A 20,049-nucleotide genomic window follows, 5' to 3' on the forward strand; every position below is an offset into this window, starting at 1 on the left:
TCCCACACTCACTCACTGACTCTCCCACACCCACTCACTGACTCTCCCACACCCACTCACTGACTGACTCTCCCACACCCACTCACTGACTGACTCTCCCACACTCACCCACTCACTGACTCTCCCACACTCACTCACTGACTCTCCCACACCCACTCACTGACTCTCCCACACTCACTCACTGACTCTCCCACACCCACTCACTGACTCTCCCACACTCACTCACTCACTGACTCTCCCACACTCACTCACTGACTGACTCTCCCACACCCACTCACTGACTGACTCTCCCACACCCACTCACTGACTGACTCTCCCACACCCACTCACTGACTCTCCCACACTCACTCACTCACTGACTCTCCCACACTCAATCACTGACTGACTCTCCCACACCCACTCACTGACTGACTCTCCCACACCCACTCACTGACTGACTCTCCCACACCCACTCACTCACTGACTCTCCCACACCCACTCACTGACTGACTCTCCCACACAGACTCACTGACTGACTCTCCCACACCCACTCACTGACTGACTCTCCCACACCCACTCACTCACTGACTCTCCCACACCCTCTCACTGACTGACTCTCCCACACCCACTCACTCACTGACTCTCCCACACTCACTCACTGACTCTCCCACACCCACTCACTGACTCTCCCACACCCACTCACTGACTGACTCTCCCACACAGACTCACTGACTGACTCTCCCACACCCACTCACTGACTGACTCTCCCACACCCACTCACTGACTGACTCTCCCACACCCACTCACTGACTGACTCTCCCACACCCACTCACTCACTGACTGACTCTCCCACACCCACTCACTCACTGACTCTCCCACACCCACTCACTGACTCTCCCACACCCACTCACTCACTGACTCTCCCACACTCACTCACTGACTCTCCCACACCCACTCACTGACTCTCCCACACCCACTCACTGACTGACTCTCCCACACTCACCCACTCACTGACTCTCACACTACCACACTCACTCACTGACTCTCCCACACCCACTCACTCACTGACTCTCCCACACCCACTCACTCACTGACTCTCCCACACTCACTCACTCACTGACTCTCCCACACTCACTGACTGACTGACTCTCCCACACCCACTCACTCACTGACTCTCCCACACCCACTCACTCACTGACTCTCCCACACTCACTCACTGACTGACTCTCCCACACTCACTGACTGACTCTCCCACACCCACTCACTCACTGACTCTCCCACACCCACTCACTCACTGACTGACTCTCCCACACCCACTCACTCACTGACTCTCCCACACCCACTCACTCACTGACTCTCCCACACCCACTCACTGACTCTCCCACACTCACTGACTGACTCTCCCACACCCACTCACTCACTCACTGACTCTCCCACACCCACTCACTCACTGACTCTCCCACACTCACTGACTGACTCTCCCACACCCACTCACTCACTCACTGACTCTCCCACACCCACTCACTCACTGACTCTCCCACACTCACTCACTGACTCTCCCACACCCACTCACTCACTCACTGACTCTCCCACACCCACTCACTCACTGACTCTCCCACACTCACTGACTGACTCTCCCACACCCACTCACTCACTGACTCTCCCACACTCACCCACTCACTGACTCTCACACTACCACACTCACTCACTGACTCTCCCACACTCACTCTCCCACATACAATGGCCGCTCCCGGTGAGCTGCTGACGGACAACTGTCTGACGCACTGAGCGGGAGGAACATGAGCGTGCCCTGGGGTGTCGCACCGAACTGGGGCAGCGTGCGCGGGCCCGGTGTGACGCAGCGTGCGCGCGGGGGCCGGGTGTGACGCAGCGTGCGCGCGGGGGCCGGGTGTCCCGGGAGAGAGGCAGTGAGGAGCCAAGCCGAGCTGAGCTGAGGCCGAGGCCCATCCGCCGCTCACACAGACACCGTCTCTCCGGGTACGGGCCGTCCGCACGGTGAGTGCCGCTGCCGCCCCCCCCCCCCGCGGGTCTACAGACTAGGCCCGGCCCCAGGCCTCGGCCTGGCCTAGCTCCCCGGGTCCGCGCAGCGCTTCCGCTCCCCGGGTAGCGTCAGCACTCGAGTGCCGAGGCTGCCCCGGGCCTACAGCAGCGCTCGGTCAGGCGGGGCGCGCCGCCTGCCCCTGGGTGTGAGGGAGAGCTGGGGTTTGTGGGCCTCAGGCTCCGGCCCCAGTCCCGGGCCAGCCGCCCTCCGCCACTCCCAGGCGGTGCAGGAAGCCGGGCCTGCCGCCGCTCTCCCGATGCATTGGCCGTGCGCCGGCGGTGGGGCTCGCACCTCCACACCTGGCCCGGCCTACACAGCCCGCTGGCCCGCCGCCGCCTTGACGTTTTGTGGCGGATCACATGTTGGGGCCCGGCCCTGCACAGCCGGCACCGCCCGCTCCCTCCCCACCCTGTCCCCGGGGTCCGAGCACCCCACACCCCGCTCCCACCCCGAGCACCCCGCTCCCTACACACCCCACCCCCTACACACCTCACCCCCTACACACCTCGCTCCCACACTCACACCGAGGGCCCCACAACCCACTCTCACACCGAGCTCCCCGCAACCCGCTCCCGCGCGCGCGCACACACACGCTGACACTTAACAAAACACATTGCACCAAATATACAAGGCACATTACTGTAAGAGCGTTATGGAATTGGAAAAACAGTTTTACCATAAGATGGTGGCCATTGCAATGCGATGCCCACCTCTGATGCGAGATGTTTCACTGTGCCAAGATAAATGATTAGGTTTATGATTACAGGTATTCCCCATTCAGCAATTCAGATGGTGTAACCAACTGCAAGAGTGACACTTCACTGGTGTGAGGTTGAATGAGTGTTAATTTTTTGAATAATTTGCCCACCGTGATCTTTTAAACCATTAAGCATTGTCAAAAGCATGTTGAAATATCGTGACGTAAGTGAAAGGGTAATAATTAGCTTGGGTGGATCAATTAGGATGATCTTGTGTGATTATGCGAGAGCAAAGTTTGATTTGTAAAATATTACAGGGAAATGTACAGTGCAGTTTTGTTTTATATAATAGTGTGTCTGGGAGTCTAGTTTTAAAGAAGGTAAGTTCCCTCACAGGTAAGTAACTAGAGAGTTCTTCTATACTGGAAGAAGATTAGGATTGAGTCTGGCTTGATTCTCCTGCTGATCTTTCCTAACATCCAATACATCATCACCTCCCTCAGCATCTCTCCGTGTCTCATTCTTCTCTCGTTGGCCAATTTTCTCCACACCTGAAGGCATTCATTTTTTTGCTGGGGTGTGATAGTCAATCACCAGGGCATCTCAGTCCTGTCCTCACCTATATGCACATACAATTATAAAACAACATGATAGAGTTTGACATTAAGTTTGAGAAGGACAAAGATCTCACACACACAGGTTTTAACCTTTAAGTAAGATTGACTTAAATTGTACAGGGCCTTGGTGAGGCCTCACCTGGAATATTGTGTTCAGTTTTGGTCTCCTAATCTGAGGAAGGACGTTCTTGCTATTGAGGGTGTTCAGCGAAGGTTCACCAGACTGATTTCCGGGATGGCAGGACTGACATATGAGGAGAGACTGGATCGACTGGGCCTGTATTCACTGGAGTTTAGAAGGATGAGAGGGGCTCTCATAAACATATAAAATTCTGACGGGATTGGACAGGTTAGATGCGGGAAGAATGTTCCCGATGTTGGGGAAGTCCAGAACCAGGGGATACAGTCTAAGGATAAGGGGTAAGCCATTTAGGACTGAGATGAGGAGAAACTTCTTCACTCAGAGTTGTTAACCTGTGGAATTATCTACCGCAGAGAGTTGTTAATGCCAGTTCATTGGATATATTCAAGAGGGAGTTAGATATGGTCCTTACGGCTAAGGGGATCAAGGGGTCTGGAGAGAAAGCAGGAAAGGGGAACTGAGGTGAATGATCAGCCATGATCTTATTGAATGGCGGTGCAGGCTCGAAGGGCCGAATGGTCTACTCCTGCACCTACTTTCTATGTTTCTCTGGACTGAGGCATTCGCTCAGCAGGTTAAACTGGGCTGAGCTATTAAGAGGTAAACCTACAGAAAAACAATGGGAGGTATTCAAAGTACAATACCAACTCGTGCCCCTAAAAGAGCAAAAATTCCACTTGTACAGTCAATCAACTTGTGAAGTAAGACGAAGCGTAAAGCTAAAGGAAATAACTTACACAAATGCTGCAGAAGTGATAATCCAGTGAACTGGGAGAAATACAGAAAACAAAAGGACACACAGGAGCTACAACCATACATGCCAGTAATATAAATAAATGCATTTTTATCAATATATTAAGATTAAGGGAGATGTGGGCCCATTAAAGGCAGATTCAGGTGATATGGTAATAGATAAAGAAATTTAAAGATATTCCATAATTCTCAACAAATATACATTCCATTAAGAGATGAAACCTCCATGGGAAAAATTACCCATCCATGGACTAAAGAAGTTAATACTATTAGATTAAAACAAGAGGCATATAATGTTGCGAAGAATAGGAGCGCTTTGTAACCAGCAATATGACCAAAACATTTATGACAAGGGAGAAAATAGAATATGTGAGTAAACGAGCAAGAAATATAAAAAACGATTGTAATACCTTCCACAAGTATGGACAAAGGAAGATGGCAGCAAAAGTAAACATTGTGCTCTTCGAGGCTGAGATAGGTCAAAGTATAATGGGGAATAAGGACATGGGAGAGACTTTAATCAAATATTTTGTAACAGTAGCAGACACACAGAGCACACCAAAAATAGTGGGACTGCAAGGGGCTCAGAGTGAGAAGCTCCATAGTAATTAATATCAGTAGAGAAAAAGTACTTGAGAAACTAATGGGACTAAAAGCTGACAAATCCCCTGAACTTGATGGCCTACATCCTAGGGATCGAAAAGAGGGGATAGTGATCTTGGTTGTGATCTTCCAAAATAGATTCTAGAACAATCCCAGAGGATTGGAAGGTAGCAAATGTAATCTCGCTATTCAAGAAAGGAGGGAGAGAGATGACGTGGAACTACAGGCCAGTTAGCCTGACATCAATTGTCGGTCAGAGTACTGAGAAAATCATAGTACGATTATGCAGAGTCAACATGGTTTTATGAATGGGAAATCGTGTTTAACAGATTTATTAGAGGAGCCTCAGGGCAAGAGTCTCACTTTTCTGCTCTTCGAAACACCTTTTTACTTGGCTGCAAATATTACCCGATGGTCAACAGAACCATTCGAAGATGAGCTGCTTCTCCTCACTCCCGAGTGCTCAGATGGTTAAGACTGAGCTATATAGACCAGACACGACTTACCTTTAATAAAGCTACACTAGCTCTCTCTGAACAGTTCATATTTCTCCAAATGCTCACTAATGGCAGATTCTACTGGCTTCCCCACAATTGACGTTAAACTGACCTGGTTTCTTTCTCGCCCTCCTTAAATAATGGAGTGACGAGCAATTTTCCAGTCTAACTTCCAAATCATGCAAGCTTTGAGAGAATATAACATTTCTGTGATTTCATCACCTACTTTTAATATGCTGGGGTGGGCACCATCAGGCCCTGGAATCTATCTATTTTAAGTCCCACTATTTTCTCCATTACCATTTTGTTACTAATATCGACTCCAATAAGGTCCTCCCCTTGATTAATTTTTTCGCTTCCCTCCTACCGTTGGCATTTACCCTCTCGCTCGGTGAACACAGATACAAAGTGCTCGCTGAATAAATCTGCCATTACCCAGCTGCAATTGCTGGTTCGCTATCAGGAGGAGTGGGAAGTTTCGGGAATGTCTCATTTCTAACCTGCCTTCACTGTACTCCTGTGACTGCCATCCTGTGTGAGAGCAGCTATCCCAGCATAGAGTAGCAATCAGATTTGAGCTGTTCTGAACCGGTGTGGTTTAGTTATTATTGGCTAAATTTGAGCCGCCTCATTCCCCCTCGAGTTTTCGAGCTGAAAGACCATCTAAAGTGTGTAATTGGCTTGAGGTCATTGATTTAACCAAATCAAGATTGACCACAAGAAAATAGAATATTTCCAAGTGTGATTCTAGACAAGTTACGGATTGGAATTGCATATGTGCGTGTGTTCATAAAGCTCTTCCTGATAACCAACGGCTGCTCTGGCTCATAGTTTCAGCAGCAACTCGAATGGATTTGAATAATCTCAGTCTTTAACATGCTCAACGACTCAGCATCCACAGCTCTCTGGGGCAGAGAATTCCAAAGATTCACAACCCTTTGAGTGAAGACATTCCTCCTCATCTCAGCCTTAAATGGCCGACCCCCTAGTTCTAGACACTCCAGCCAGGGGGAAACATCCTCTCGGCATCTACCCTGTCAATCTCAGTAAGAATTTTATATGCTTCAGTGAGATCACCTCATTCTTCTAAATTCTAGGGAATATAGGCCTAGTCTACTCAATCTCTCCCCATAGGACAATTCAGGAAAAACTTCTTTACCCAGAGAGTGGTTAGAACCTGTGGAATAATAACAGAAAATGCTGGAAATACTCAGCGGGTCAGGCAGCATTTGTGGAGAGAGAAACTGGAAAAATGTAGACATCTAACGGGATGTAACCAAGTACACATGCAGGAGAAGGAGGGGAGGGAAGAACAGAGGACAGGTCTGTGATGGGGTGAATGGTAGCAGAAATTGAGACACAAAAGGGCTGATGGTGCGAGGCAAATAGGGACAAGTAAAGAAACAAAATCAGAAAATTCTGGAAATCTCAGCGGGTCAGGCAGCATCTATGGAGAGAGAAACCCGAAACGTTAACTCTGCATTCTCTCCACAGATGCTACCTGACTTGCTGAGATTCCTAGCATTTTCTCTCTTTATTCCAGATTCCAGCATCCACAGCATTTTGCTTTTGTAAAGAAACCAAAGATTGGTCTTGGAGTTGTAAATGGTAACAGCAGAAATGTTACCAACAGCTGCTGCCCCAGTGGGGGCAGTGGTCATGAACTGAAATTGTTAACTCCCACTCTGAGGAGCTATTCCTCGTGCTTTCGTTGAGCTTCATTGGCACGGTATAGGAGGCTGAGGTCAGAGTGGGAGGCAGGCAACCGGAAGCTCTGGGTCATGCTTATGGACTGAACGGAGGTGCTCCGCAAAGGATTCACCCAATCTGCATTTGGTCTCCCCAATGTAGAGGATACCACATTGTGAGCAGCGAGTACAGTATACCAAATTGCAGAAAGTACATGTAAATCGCTGTTTTATCGAGAAGGAGCGTTTGGAGCCCTGGATAGTAGGAAGGGAGGATGTTAAAGGGCAGGTGATGCATCTCCTGGCCTTGCACGGGATGGTGCTGTGGGCAGGGGAGTGGGGTACTGGTGGTGATTGAGGAGCAGACCAGGATTTTGCAGAGGGGATGGTCCCTTGAGAATGTTGAGAGGGGAGGGGAAGATGTGTTTGGTGGTGGCATCGTGCTGGAGATGGCGGAGAATGATCTATTGAACGTGGATGCTGCTGGGATGGAAGGACAAGGGGAACCCTGTTATGGTTTTGGGAGGGAGGGGAAGGGGTAAGAGCAGAAGTGCAGGAAATGTAACGGACACAGTCGAGGGGAATCTTCAGTTGAGGAAAAAGGAAGACATGTCGGAAGCACTTGTGTGGAAGGTGGCACCGTCAGAAGAGATGCAACAAAAACAGAAAGTGGGAGAATGGAATAATCGAGTCCTTTATGGAAGTGGGGTGGGAGGAAGTGTGCTGGAGGTAGCTGTCGGAGTCAGTGGGCTTATTGTTGACAGTCTGTCCTCAGAGATAGAGAAGTTAGGGAAGGGAAGAGTTGGAGATGGACCATGTGAAGGCAGGTGAGGACAAGGCAACTAATTTGCGCACGGCATGCAGAATCTGTTTGCAGTGCTGGTTGATGGTTAATTATTGGCCGGACAGATTTTCCCTGCGCGGAGTTAGTGCAGTGGGATCTTTTATGTCCACCACGGCAGAAGGTTCTTCGGGTTAATATCTCATCTGAAAGACAAAATGTTGTAGAAATAATAGGCAAATGTTGGAAATCTGAAAGAGAAAATGGTGCAAACACACAAAGGTGAGTGGGGTTTTGTGGAGAGACCAGGCAGAACACCAAAGGGCAAAAAACGTTAGCGGGAGTTGTGTACAGACCTCCAAACAGTAGTAGTGATGTTGGGGAGGGCATCAACCAGGAAATTAGGGGTGCATGCAATAAAGGTGCAGCAGTTATAATGGGTGACTTTAATATGCACATAGATTGGGCTAACCAAACTGGAAGCAATACAGTGGAGGAGGATTTCCTGGAGTGCATAAGGGATGGTTTTCTAGACCAATATGTCGAGGAACCAACTAGGGGGGAGGCCATCTTAGACTGGGTGTTGTGTAATGAGAGAGGATTAATTAGCAATCTCGTTGTGCGAGGCCCCTTGGGGAAGAGTGACCATAATATGGTGGAATTCTGCATTAGGATGGAGAATGAAACAGTTAATTCAGAGACCATGGTCCAGAACTTAAAGAAGGGTAACTTTGAAGGTATGAGGCGTGAATTGGCTAGGATAGATTGGCGAATGATACTTAAGGGGTTGACTGTGGATGGGCAATGGCAGACATTTAGAGACCGCATGGATGAACTACAACAATTGTACATTCCTGTCTGGCGTAAAAATAAAAAAGGGAAGGTGGCTCAACCGTGGCTATCAAGGGAAATCAGGGATAATATTAAAGCCAAGGAAGTGGCATACAAATTGGCCAGAAATAGCAGCGAAACCCGGGGACTGGGAGAAATTTAAAACTCAGCAGAGGAGGACAAAGGGTTTGATTAGGGCAGGGAAAATGGAGTACGAAAGGAAGCTTGCAGAGAACATTAAGACAGAGTGCAAAAGTTTCTATAGATATGTAAAGAGAAAAAGGTTAGTAAAGACAAACGTAGGTCCCCTGCAGTCAGAATCAGGGGACGTCATAACGGGGAACAAAGAAATGGCAGACCAATTGAACAAGTACTTTGGTTCGGTATTCACTAAGGAGGACACAAACAACCTTCCGGATATAAAAGGGGTCAGAGGGTCTAGTAAGGAGGAGGAACTGAGGGAAATCCTTATTAATCGGGAAATTGTGTTGGGGAAATTGATGGGATTGAAGGCCGATAAATCCCCAGGGCCTGATGGACTGCATCCCAGAGTACTTAAGGAGGTGGCCTTGGAAATAGAGGATGCATTGACAGTCATTTTCCAACATTCCATTGACTCTGGATCAGTTCCTATGGAGTGGAGGGTAGCCAATGTAACCCCACTTTTTAAAAAAGGAGGGAGAGAGAAAACAGGGAATTATAGACCGGTCAACCTGACATCAGTAGTGGGTAAAATGATGGAATCAATTATTAAGGATGTCATAGCAGCGCATTTGGAAAGAGGTGACATGATAGGGCCAAGTCAGCATGGATTTGTGAAAGGGAAATCATGCTTGACAAATCTTCTGGAATTTTTTGAGGATGTTTCCAGTAGATGTTTCAAGGGAGAACCAGTTGATGTGGTATATTTGGACTTTCAGAAGGCTTTCGACAAGATCCCACACAAGAGATTAATGTGCAAAGTTAAAGCACATGGGATTGGGGGTAGTATGCTGACATGGATTGAGAACTGGTTGTCAGACAGGAAGCAAAGAGTAGGAGTAAATGAGCACTTTTCAGAATGGCAGGCAGTGACTAGTGGGGTACCGCAAGGTTCTGTGCTGGGGCCCCAGCTGTTTACGCTGTACGTTAATGATTTAGACGAGGAGATTAAATGTAGTATCTCCAAATTTGCAGATGACACTAAGTTGGGTGGCAGTGTGAGCTGCGAGGAGGATGCTATGAGGCTGCAGAGTGACTTGGATAGGTTAGGTGAATGGGCAAATGCATGGCAGATGAAGTATAATGTGGATAAATGTGAGGTTATCCACTTTGGTGGTAAAAACAGAGAGACAGACTATTATCTGAATGGTGACAGATTAGGAAAAGGAGAGGTGCAACGAGACCTGGGTGTCATGGTACATCAGTCATTGAAGGTTGGCATGCAGGTACAGCAGGTGGTTAAGAAAGCAAATGGCATGTTGGCCTTCATAGCGAGGGGATTTGAGTACAGGGGCAGGGAGGTGTTGCTACAGTTGTACAGGGCCTTGGTGAGGCCACACCTGGAGTATTGTGTACAGTTTTGGTCTCCTAACTTGAGGAAGGACTTTCTTGCTTTTGAGGGAGTGCAACGAAGGTTCACCAGACTGATTCCCGGGATGGCGGGACTGACCTAGCAAAAAAGACTGGATCAACTGGGCTTGTATTCACTGGAGTTCAGAAGAATGAGAGGGGACCTCATAGAAACATTTAAAATTCTGACGGGTTTAGACAGATTAGATGCAGGAAGAATGTTCCCAATGTTGGGGAAGTCCAGAACCAGGGGTCACAGTCTAAGGATAAGGGGTAAGCCATTTAGGACCGAGATGAGGAGAAACTTCTTCACCCAGAGAGTGGTGAACCTGTGGAATTCTCTACCACAGAAAGTTGTTGAGGCCAATTCACTAAATATATTCAAAAGGGAGTTAGATGAAGTCCTTACTACTAGGGGGATCAAGGGGTATGGCGAGAAAGCAGGAATGGGGTACTGAAGTTGCATGTTCAGCCATGAACTCATTGAATGGCGATGCAGGCTAGAAGGGCCGAATAGCCTACTCCTGCATCTATTTTCTATGTTTTGGGTCTGGGCCATTCTTTGGATGAACAAGATCAGAGATGAATAATCAATTGAAACAGAATTTGGGGGGTGGGGGCAGGTGGTGCAGACAAACACTGGAAGCATCAGTGGGATGGACGATTGTTGGATAATGTAACCAATTATGTCAGTCAGGTAATGGAAAAGGGCATTGCAGGCATTAAAGATATAAAGGACGTGTGACTAGCCAACACAGCGGGAGGCCTAAGGAAATACTGAGAAAATGGGAGAGACGGAAAACCTGATGAGGTTTCAAATATAAAAAACCCGCTGTTCAAGTATAAGGCTTAAGAACATAAGAAATAGGAACAGGAGTAGTAGGAGTAGGCCTCGAGCCTGCCCCGCAATTCAATGAGATCTTGGCTGATCTGATCATGGTCTCGGTTCCACTTCCCTGCCTGCTCCCCATAACCCTTTACTCCCTTATCACTCAAAAATCTGTCTATCTCCGCCTTAAATATATTCAATGACCCAGCCTCCACGGCTCTCTGGGACAGAGAATTCCATAGATTTACAACCCTCTGAGAGAAGAAATTCCTCCTCATCTCAGTTTTAAATAGGCAGCCCCTTATTCTAAGTCCCCTAGTTTTAGTTTCCCCTATGAGTGGAAATATCCTCTCTGCATCCACCTTGTCCAGCCCCCTCATTACCTTCCGCCAGCTCTGAAGAATAAATGGGTCAGTAGAATATTGTAGTTCTTGCTTTGCAGAGGTGCATTGCCTCACCAGAGGAAATGGTTTCTCTCTCTCTCTAACCTATCCACTCCTTTAATCATTTTAAACACCTTGTTTAGATTGCCCCTCAACCTACTAAAGCCAAGTTTTGCAACCTGTCATAATTTAACCCATTTAGCCCTGGTATTTTGGTGAATCTGCACTGCTCCCCTCCAAGGACAATATCTGCTTCCTGAGGAGCAGTGCCCGTGGCTCTGTACAACTGAGCATCACTTCCCACCCCTCACCACACCCTTTGTGTATTCCAACCACCTGGAGGTAGAGGTAACATTCAACACGCCTTTTTGATTACTCTTGGAAAGGCTGGATTGCTGGGGCTTGGGGGGCCTACATGAGGCTGTGGGGAAATGATCGCCTGTACAACCAGCAGTGTCGGGTGACTGAACTGTCGGTTGTCTTCACGCTATTGGAGCATCCAAATGGTTGGCGTTTGAGGCAGAAATCACATTTATACCAATAACGTGCGCTGTTGCAGTTGCATTACAGCATGCTGTCTAACCCAAGAAGTATGCGTAGAATACGTTTTGATGCAGCTTCTTCCACTGCCTCTTACACTCTATCCCAAACAGTGTCATGGCCGACAAGCTCGACCTTCTCATGACCAGTTTTTAATATGTTCGTGCCTTGCAATTTGATGTGCTCATGGGCACCTCAGCACATTTCTTCCATGCTTCTAGTAACCAGCAGAGTCAAACGTGTGAGATACCCAGTCCCAAACATACAAAAAACACAGGGTCTGGAGAAAGAAATAGTTCTAAATGCACTGGCCATCTTTTTGTCAATTTTCCTCCTCTCCTGCACTGAAGGTGTTGACTTCTGCTGCAACAAGGTTCCACCTTTTTCTTCACTCCTGCTTTCCCAACTCTGACATTGGGCAGATTGTAGCCAAGTTTCTGAGACTGGCTGAGTGCACAGACCAGGAATTGAGTCGAACTTCTGCTCTCCATGGCTGAGTACCCCACACAGCAGGGGGGCATGGGGCTCAGCCCACTCCTCGTTGCTTGTTTTGAAATGTAATTCTTCAGCTTGCACAAAAACCCTTCCTTCCACAGTCATCCTATCTTCTTTGCTTCTGATGCTACACTTGCCAAAGTGGTATTCCGAGCCAATCTGATACAGGCCCAAGGTTATCGGCATCACATGACTGATACATTGCCTGGAAAAAGCACGATTTGTACATGGAACGTACACCAGTGCTTATTATAGGGAACAATATCCTTCCTCAATTGTGAGTTTATTTTTGTCAAACACAAATCTAGCATTTATTCATCGTGATAGGGATGTTGATCACTGGTAAAGTAGTAAATTGATCATTTGTAAAACTTGTAACTGACTATCTCCCCGCCACCTCTCGACCCCTCCACTGTCTCTGTGTCAGGTTGCTTGTCTGACATCCTGTACTGGATAAACACAAATTTGCTCCAGTTAAATATTGGGAAGATTGAACACGGTGTTGAGACCCCGTCACGCACTCTGTACTCTCACCACCGATTCCATCCCCTCCCTGGCCATTGTCTCAGGCTGAAGCAACCTGGCCTGCCCCTGAGCTGAGCTTCTGACCCCATATTGTCTCAATCACCAAGACTGCCTGCTTCTATCTCCGTAATAATGCCCGTCTCAGTCCATCTGCTGCTGAAACCTTCATCCATGCTTCTGTTATCTCCAGACTCGACTGTTTCAGTGCTTCAGTGCTCTCCTGGCTGTTCCACCCTCCCATGTTCCACCCTCCATTAACTTAAGTTAATCCAAAACTCTGCTTCTCGTATCCTAACTGGCACCATGTTCCGTTTACCCATCGCCCCATGTGCCCGTTGACCTATGTTAGTTCCTGGACCACTAACGCCTCGAATTTACCATTCTCATTTTTGTGTTCAAATCCCTCCATGATCTCGGCCCTCCCTATCTCTGTAACGCCTCCTCTCCATACCTCTGAGATCAATTCTGAACTCTTGTACATCCCCTTAGCTCCATCATAGACAGCCGTGCTTCAGTTGTCGAGGCCACAAGCTCTGGAATTCCTTTCCTAAACCTCTCTGCCTCTCCACCTTTCCTCCTTTAAGATACTCCTTAAAACCTCCCTCTTTGTAAGGTTTTGGTCACCTGTCCTGATAGCTCCTTTGGCTCGGTTTCTGTGTTCCTGTGAAGCTAAGTTAAAGGTGCTATATAAATGCAAGTTGTTGTAACTTTCATGTCAATTTTAAAGGATTGCTACAAAACCTTGTTACATGAGAAGCTTGCATGTAGTTGAAATAAGGGAGGGTGCATGGGCTACAGCAATTATTTGATAACTATTTTGAACACTTCTAATATTGTAACACTCCTGGTTCATTGTGTTGCTCTATTTATTGATAGCTTGTTAGGAAAATGTGTGTTGCCATATTCTAGAATTTTATGACACAGAATTTCTTTGACCCATCACACTGGCTCTCTGAAAGTGCTGACTACTTAGTCCCTTTTTACACAGAATTACAGCAAATTTGCAGCCCAGCTGGTCCACTCTGCTTCACACAAGCTTCCTCCCACTCCATTTACTTCATTTCACCCTATCAACATGCCCTTCCATTCCCTTCTCCCTTGTGTGTTTATCTCACTTCCCCTTAAATGTATCTGCTATTCACCTCAACCACTCCCCGTGGCAGTGAGTATCATCTAAAGTTTCTCCTAAATTCTCTATTGGATTAATAGTGACTGCCTTACATTTAGGGCCCCTGGTTCTGGTGTCCGCCACAAATACATCTGCCCTATCAAACCTCTTAATCTTAAAGACCTCTATCGGGTCTTATCCCCAGCCACAGCCTGTTCAGTCTTTTCTCTGATCGTTGTACCCTCTCAGATATGATATCATCCTTGTAAATCCTTTTTGTACCTTCTCCAGTGCTTCCATATCCTTAATGTAAGATGGAGACCGGAATTATGCACAATAATTTGTGTGGGCTAACTAAGTTTAACCATGCTTTTTTAAATTATCCTTTTTCAAATATTTGAAGAAATATACAAAAGGTCGCAGCTATAGAAAGGGTCTATTCGTCCCACCGTGCCTGTGCTGGCTCTTGGAAAGAGCCATCCAATTATTATCACTCCCCCTGTTCTTTCCCCATAGCCCTGCATATTTTTGCTATTCAATTCCCTTTTTGAAAGTTATTTGCCTGTCAGTCCCACGCAAGTTCCGGGTTTTTGCACGGCCCTTACAGAACTTGCGATCAAGAATTTTCTTGACATGTCCAATGCATCCCTGAGAAAAGGGCATTCCTGGGCGGAGAGTTGGGCTATTGGTCTGGTAAAGTAAGGCGTAAGGCCTGCTTTTGCCAGCGTAAGAGTGAAAAAAAGTGTGTTTTTTAAAAATCATTTATACATTAAACTGCGCAGTTTATTTTCAGCCCCTTTACATTTATTTTTCACTATTATAATTTTGTTTTAAATATTTAATTAGCATTTTAATTAATTTTAAATATGTAATGTTTGTTTTATTTATTTGAAGTGTAGCTGTATTTTGGGAGATATCCCCATTCATGCTTACGGGGGTTCCGTACATACACAACCCCCATAAGCATGGATGGGATTCCCTTTTATTGCATGGGCCAGCCCATGTGATCCCTGGAGCACTTCTGAATTGCGTGCGCCCCTGAGATACGTGGGATTGTGAGTCTTCGTACCCCCAGGTCCGTGGGCCTCTCCCCGCGGGTACCCGGACTGAGAGTCTCCGGACCCTGGGTACGTGAGCCTCTCCCCGCAGGTACCCGGACTGTGAGCCTCCGGACCCCCTGGACCTCCAGGTCTGTGGGCCTCTCCCCGCAGGTACCCAGATTGTGAGTCTCCGTACCCCCAGGTCCGTGAGCCTCGCCCCACACATATCCTGAGAGGCACAGGACTCCCAGGTACGTGGGTCTCTCCCCACTGGTACCTGGAGAGGCTCAGGACTGAGAGTCTCCGTACCCCCAGGTACACAGACATTTTATTTGCAGATCGGAGGTATTTCCCCGCGAGAAGTCCCCGACTGCAAAGTCAGGGCCATTATTGAATCTGCTTTCACCGCCCTTTCAGGCAGAGCATTTCAGATCATAACTTGTTTTAAAAAGAAATTCTCATCTCCCCTGGTTCTTTTGCCAATCTGTGTCCTCTGGTTACCGACCCTTCTGCCAGTGGGAACTTTCTCCTTATTTACTCTATCAAAATCCTTCATAACCATCTCTGCTGTAAGGAGAACAATCCCGGCTTCTCCAGTCTCCACATAACTGAAGTCCCTCATCCCTGGAACCATTCCAGTAAATCTCCTCCGTACTTTTGTTTTAAATGTTGTATTAAGGGTTGTGCTTCTCGCCCAGTTACTGGTGGGATATTGCATGTCCTAATCCCCTGCATAGAACAGCTCCATGCAGCTACTGACTTGCTGGCCAGTGCAAACAGCAGTTCCTTATTTACATTATTGAAACGCAGCATCATTTTGAATGCCTTTACCCTGTTGCTCCTGTCACAGTTTTCAGTTTTTGTCCATGATATAAATTGCAATGCTTACATTTGTGATTGAAAATATCTGTAAATTGATCAGCTTGTAACTGTAACATTTGCCCAGCAGCTGGTGCTTTATCTTTTCACTAGAAATTGCTCAAAATGTGTTCTGGACATTTTTCATCTTGTCCTTACTTCCAACTAACTGAAAGTTCCAATTTTCATGTTTAAATTAATTATTTTTAAAACTTGCATATTTCATCATAACATCATGACATTTATCCACCAACGGAATTGTCTTTTTGTGCTCTTTCATGTTTTCATTAAAGATTTTATTTGAAGGCCATGGTCTGTGCGGAGAGCCTGGGCTTGGTCCTTTGTCCCGAGCTGTGCCGATGAGAGCTGACTTTGAATTGAGAGAGCATGTGGAGTCTGCCTTATTTCTCAAGACGTAGTATCATTCAGTTAGCTATACTGATGGACAATCTTCCCTCTCTTATTTTCCATGCACGGTCACTTTTAACAGCCCATTCAAATTTTTACACACGTGTGACGGCTTCCACTGAAAAGCCGGTGAGCAGCCTGTGCGAGACCTCCAGACCATTCTCTGGCCACGCAGCTTATCTCACAGTCAGCGGCTACAGCACAGGAGGCCATTCGGCCCGTCGAGCCCGTGCTGGCTCTCTAAGAGCATTTCAGCTAGTCCCACTGCCCCGCCCTTTGCCTCCAGACCTGCAAATGTTTTCTCTTAGGTGCTTATCCAACTCCCTTTTGAAAGCAGTGCTTAGGTCTGCCCCCATCACCCTCTCAGGCAGTACATTCCAGCTCCTAACACACACTGTGTAAAAAGATTTTTTCTTATGTTGCCTTTGGTTCTTTTGCCAATCACCTTACATCTGTGTCCTCTGGTTCTTGATCCTTCAAATCATAGAAATTTACAGCACGGAAGGAGGCTATTTCGGCTCATCGTGTCTGCGCCGGCCAACAAAGAGCTATCCAGCCTAATCCAGCTCTTGGTCCATAGCCCTGTCAGTTACAGCACTTCAAGTGCACATCCAAGTACCCTTTAAATGTGATGAGAGTTTCTGCCTCTACCACCCTTTTCAGGCAGAGTTCCAGACCCCTACCATCCTCTGGATGAATACATTTCCCCTCAAATTCTCTCAAACCTTCTATCAATTACTTTAAATCTATGCCCCCTGGTTGTTGACCCCTTTGCTAAGGAAAATAGATCCTTCCTATCCACTCTATCCAGGCCCCTCATAATTTTATATACCTCAATAAGGTCTCCCCTCAGCCACCTCTGTTCCAAAGAAAACAAACCCATCCTATCCAATCTTTCCTCATTGCTAAAATTCTCCAGTTCATGTAACATCCTCATAAATCTCCTCTGTACTCTCTCGAGTGCAATCACATCTTTCCTGTAATGTGGTGATCAAAACTGCATGCAGTACTCTAGTTGTGGCCTAACCAGTGTTTTATACAGTTCATGTATAACCTCCCTGCTCTTGCCTTTATTAGCCGAGGCATAGAATACAAGTATTCCGTATACCTTCTTAACCACCTTATGTACCTGGCCTACTTTCAGAGATCTGTGGACATGCACTCCAAGGTCCCTTTGTTTCTCTACACTTCTCAGTGTCCTACCTTTTAATATTTATTGATTTGCCTTGTTAGCCCTCCCCAAATGCACCTCACACTTATCCGGATTGAATTCCATTTGCCACTGTTCTGCCCACCTAACCAGTTCATTGACATCTTCCTGCAGTCTACAGCTTTCTTCTTCATTATCAACTACACAGCTGATTTTAGTATCATCTGCAAACTTCTTAATTATTCCCTCTACATTCAAGCCTAAATCATTGATATATACCACAAAAAGCAAGGGACCCAGTAATGAGCCCTGTGGAACCCCACTGGAAACATCTTTCCAGTCACAAAAACACCCATCAACCATTACCCTTTGCTTCCTGTCTCTGGGCCAATTTTGGATCCAACTTGCCACATTGCCCTGGATCCCATGGGCTTTTACTTTCTTGACCAGTCTGCCATGTGGAACCTTATCAAAAGCTTTACTAAAATCCATATACACTACATCAAATGCACTACCCTCATCGGCCCTCCTTGTTACCTCCTCAAAAAATTCATTCAAGTTAGTCAGACACGACCTTCCTTTAACAAATCCATGCTGACTGTCCTTGATTAATCCGTGTCTTTCCAAATGAAGATTTTATCCTGTCCCTCAGAATTTTTTCCACTAATTTTCCCACCACCGAGGTTAGGCTGACTGGCCTGTAATTTATCAGTCTATCCCTTTCACCCTTTTTAAACAAAGGTACAACGTTAGCACCACACCTGTAGCCAGAGAGTACTGGAAAATGATGGTCAGAGCCTCTGCTATTTCCTCTTGCTTCTCTTAACAGCCTGGGATACATTTCATCTGGGCCTGGGGATTTATCCACTTTCTAAGCTGCTAGACCCTTTAATTCTTCCTCTCTCTGTTTATTTCTAATATTTCACAATCCTCCTCCCGAATAGCAATGGGAACAATTTATCTCGATCTACTCTGTCCACACCCCTCATGATTTTGACCACCTCTATCTCCTCTGTCTTCTCGAAGGGAAACAACCAATCCCTACTGGAATGTTGCTGATGGAATATCTTTCTTTAGCTTGTGGCACATTGTGCTCAGCTGGTTTTCAAAAGGAGGAACTGAGGGTAATCCTTATTAGTCAGGAAACCGTGTTGGGGAAATTGATGGGATTGAAGGCCAATAAATCCCCAGGGCCTGATAGTCTGAATCCCAGAGTACTTGAGGAAGTGGCCCTAGAAATAGTGGACGCATTGGTGATCATTTTCCAACATTCCGTGGACTCTGGATCAGTTCCTATGGACTGGAGGGTAGCTAATGTAACCCCACTTTAAAAAAAAAAGGGAGAGAAAACAGGGAATTATAGATCGGTTAGCCTGACATTGGTAGTGGGGAAAATGTTGGAATCAATTATTAAAGATGAAATAGCAGCGCATTTTGAAAGCAGTGACAGGATCGGTCCAAGTCAGCATGGATTTATGAAAGGGAAATCATGCTTGACAAATCTTCTAGAATTTTTTGAGGATGTAACGAGTAGAGTAGATAAGGGAGAACCAGTGGATGTGGTGTATTTGGATTTTCAAAAGGCTTTTGACAAGTTCCCACACAAGAGATTAGTGTGCAAAATTAAAGCACATGATATTGGGGGTAATGTATTGACATGGATAGAGAACTGGTTGGCAGACAGGAAGCAAAGAGTGGGAATAAACTGGTCCTTTTCAGAATGGCAGGCAGTGACTATTGGGTACTGCAAGGTTCAGTGCTGGGACTCCAGTTATTTACAATATATATTAATGACTTAGACGAAGGAATTGAATGTAATATCTCCAAGTTTGCAGATGACACTAAGCTGGGTGGCAGTGTGAACTGTGAGGAGGATGCTAAGAAGCTGCAGGGTGACTTGGACAGGTGGGCAAATGCATGGCAGATGCAGTATAATGTGGATAAGTGTGAAGTTATTGGTGGCAAAAACAGGGAGGCAGATTATTATCTGAATGGTGACAGATTAGTAAAAGGGGAGGTGCAACGAGACCTGGGTGTCATGGTACATCAATCATTGAAAGTTGGCATGCAGGTACTGCAGGCGGTGAAGAAGGCAAATGGTATGTTGGCGTTCATAGCAAGAGGATTTGAGTATAGCAGCAGGGAAGTCTTACTGCAGTTGTACAGGGCCTTGGTGAGGCCACACCTTGAGTATTGTGTGCAGTTTTGGTCTCCTAATCTGAGGAAGGACATTCTTGCTATTGAGGGAGTACAGCGAAGGTTCACCAGACTGATTCCCAGGATGGCAGGACTGACATATGAAGAAAGACTGGATTGACTAGGCTTATATTCACTGGAATTTAGAAGAATGAGAGGGGATCTCATAGAAACATATAATTTGGATGCAGGAAGAATGTTCCCGATGTTGGGGAAGTCCAGAATCAGGGGTCACAGTCTAAGGATAAGGGGTAAGCCATCTAGGACAGAGATGAGGAGAAACTTCTTCATTCACAGAATTGTGAACCTGTGGAA

At 46.6% G+C, this 20,049-nt stretch overlaps 1 protein-coding gene across 1 annotated transcript in view; it reads left to right on the top strand.

The window, feature by feature from the left end:
• Positions 1–1,847: 1,847 nt before the first annotated feature.
• Positions 1,848–20,049, top strand: part of LOC139262700 (RNA-binding protein 25-like) — a 79,144-nt gene continuing 60,942 nt past the window's right edge. Inside the window, exon 1 of the mRNA XM_070877852.1 lies at positions 1,848–1,995. The gene's annotated coding sequence lies outside the window, so the exon portion shown is untranslated. The remainder of the gene's footprint in view (positions 1,996–20,049) is intronic.

This window comes from Pristiophorus japonicus, chromosome 4, assembly GCF_044704955.1.
Source record: "Pristiophorus japonicus isolate sPriJap1 chromosome 4, sPriJap1.hap1, whole genome shotgun sequence".
Taxonomy (NCBI): Eukaryota; Metazoa; Chordata; class Chondrichthyes; family Pristiophoridae; genus Pristiophorus; species Pristiophorus japonicus.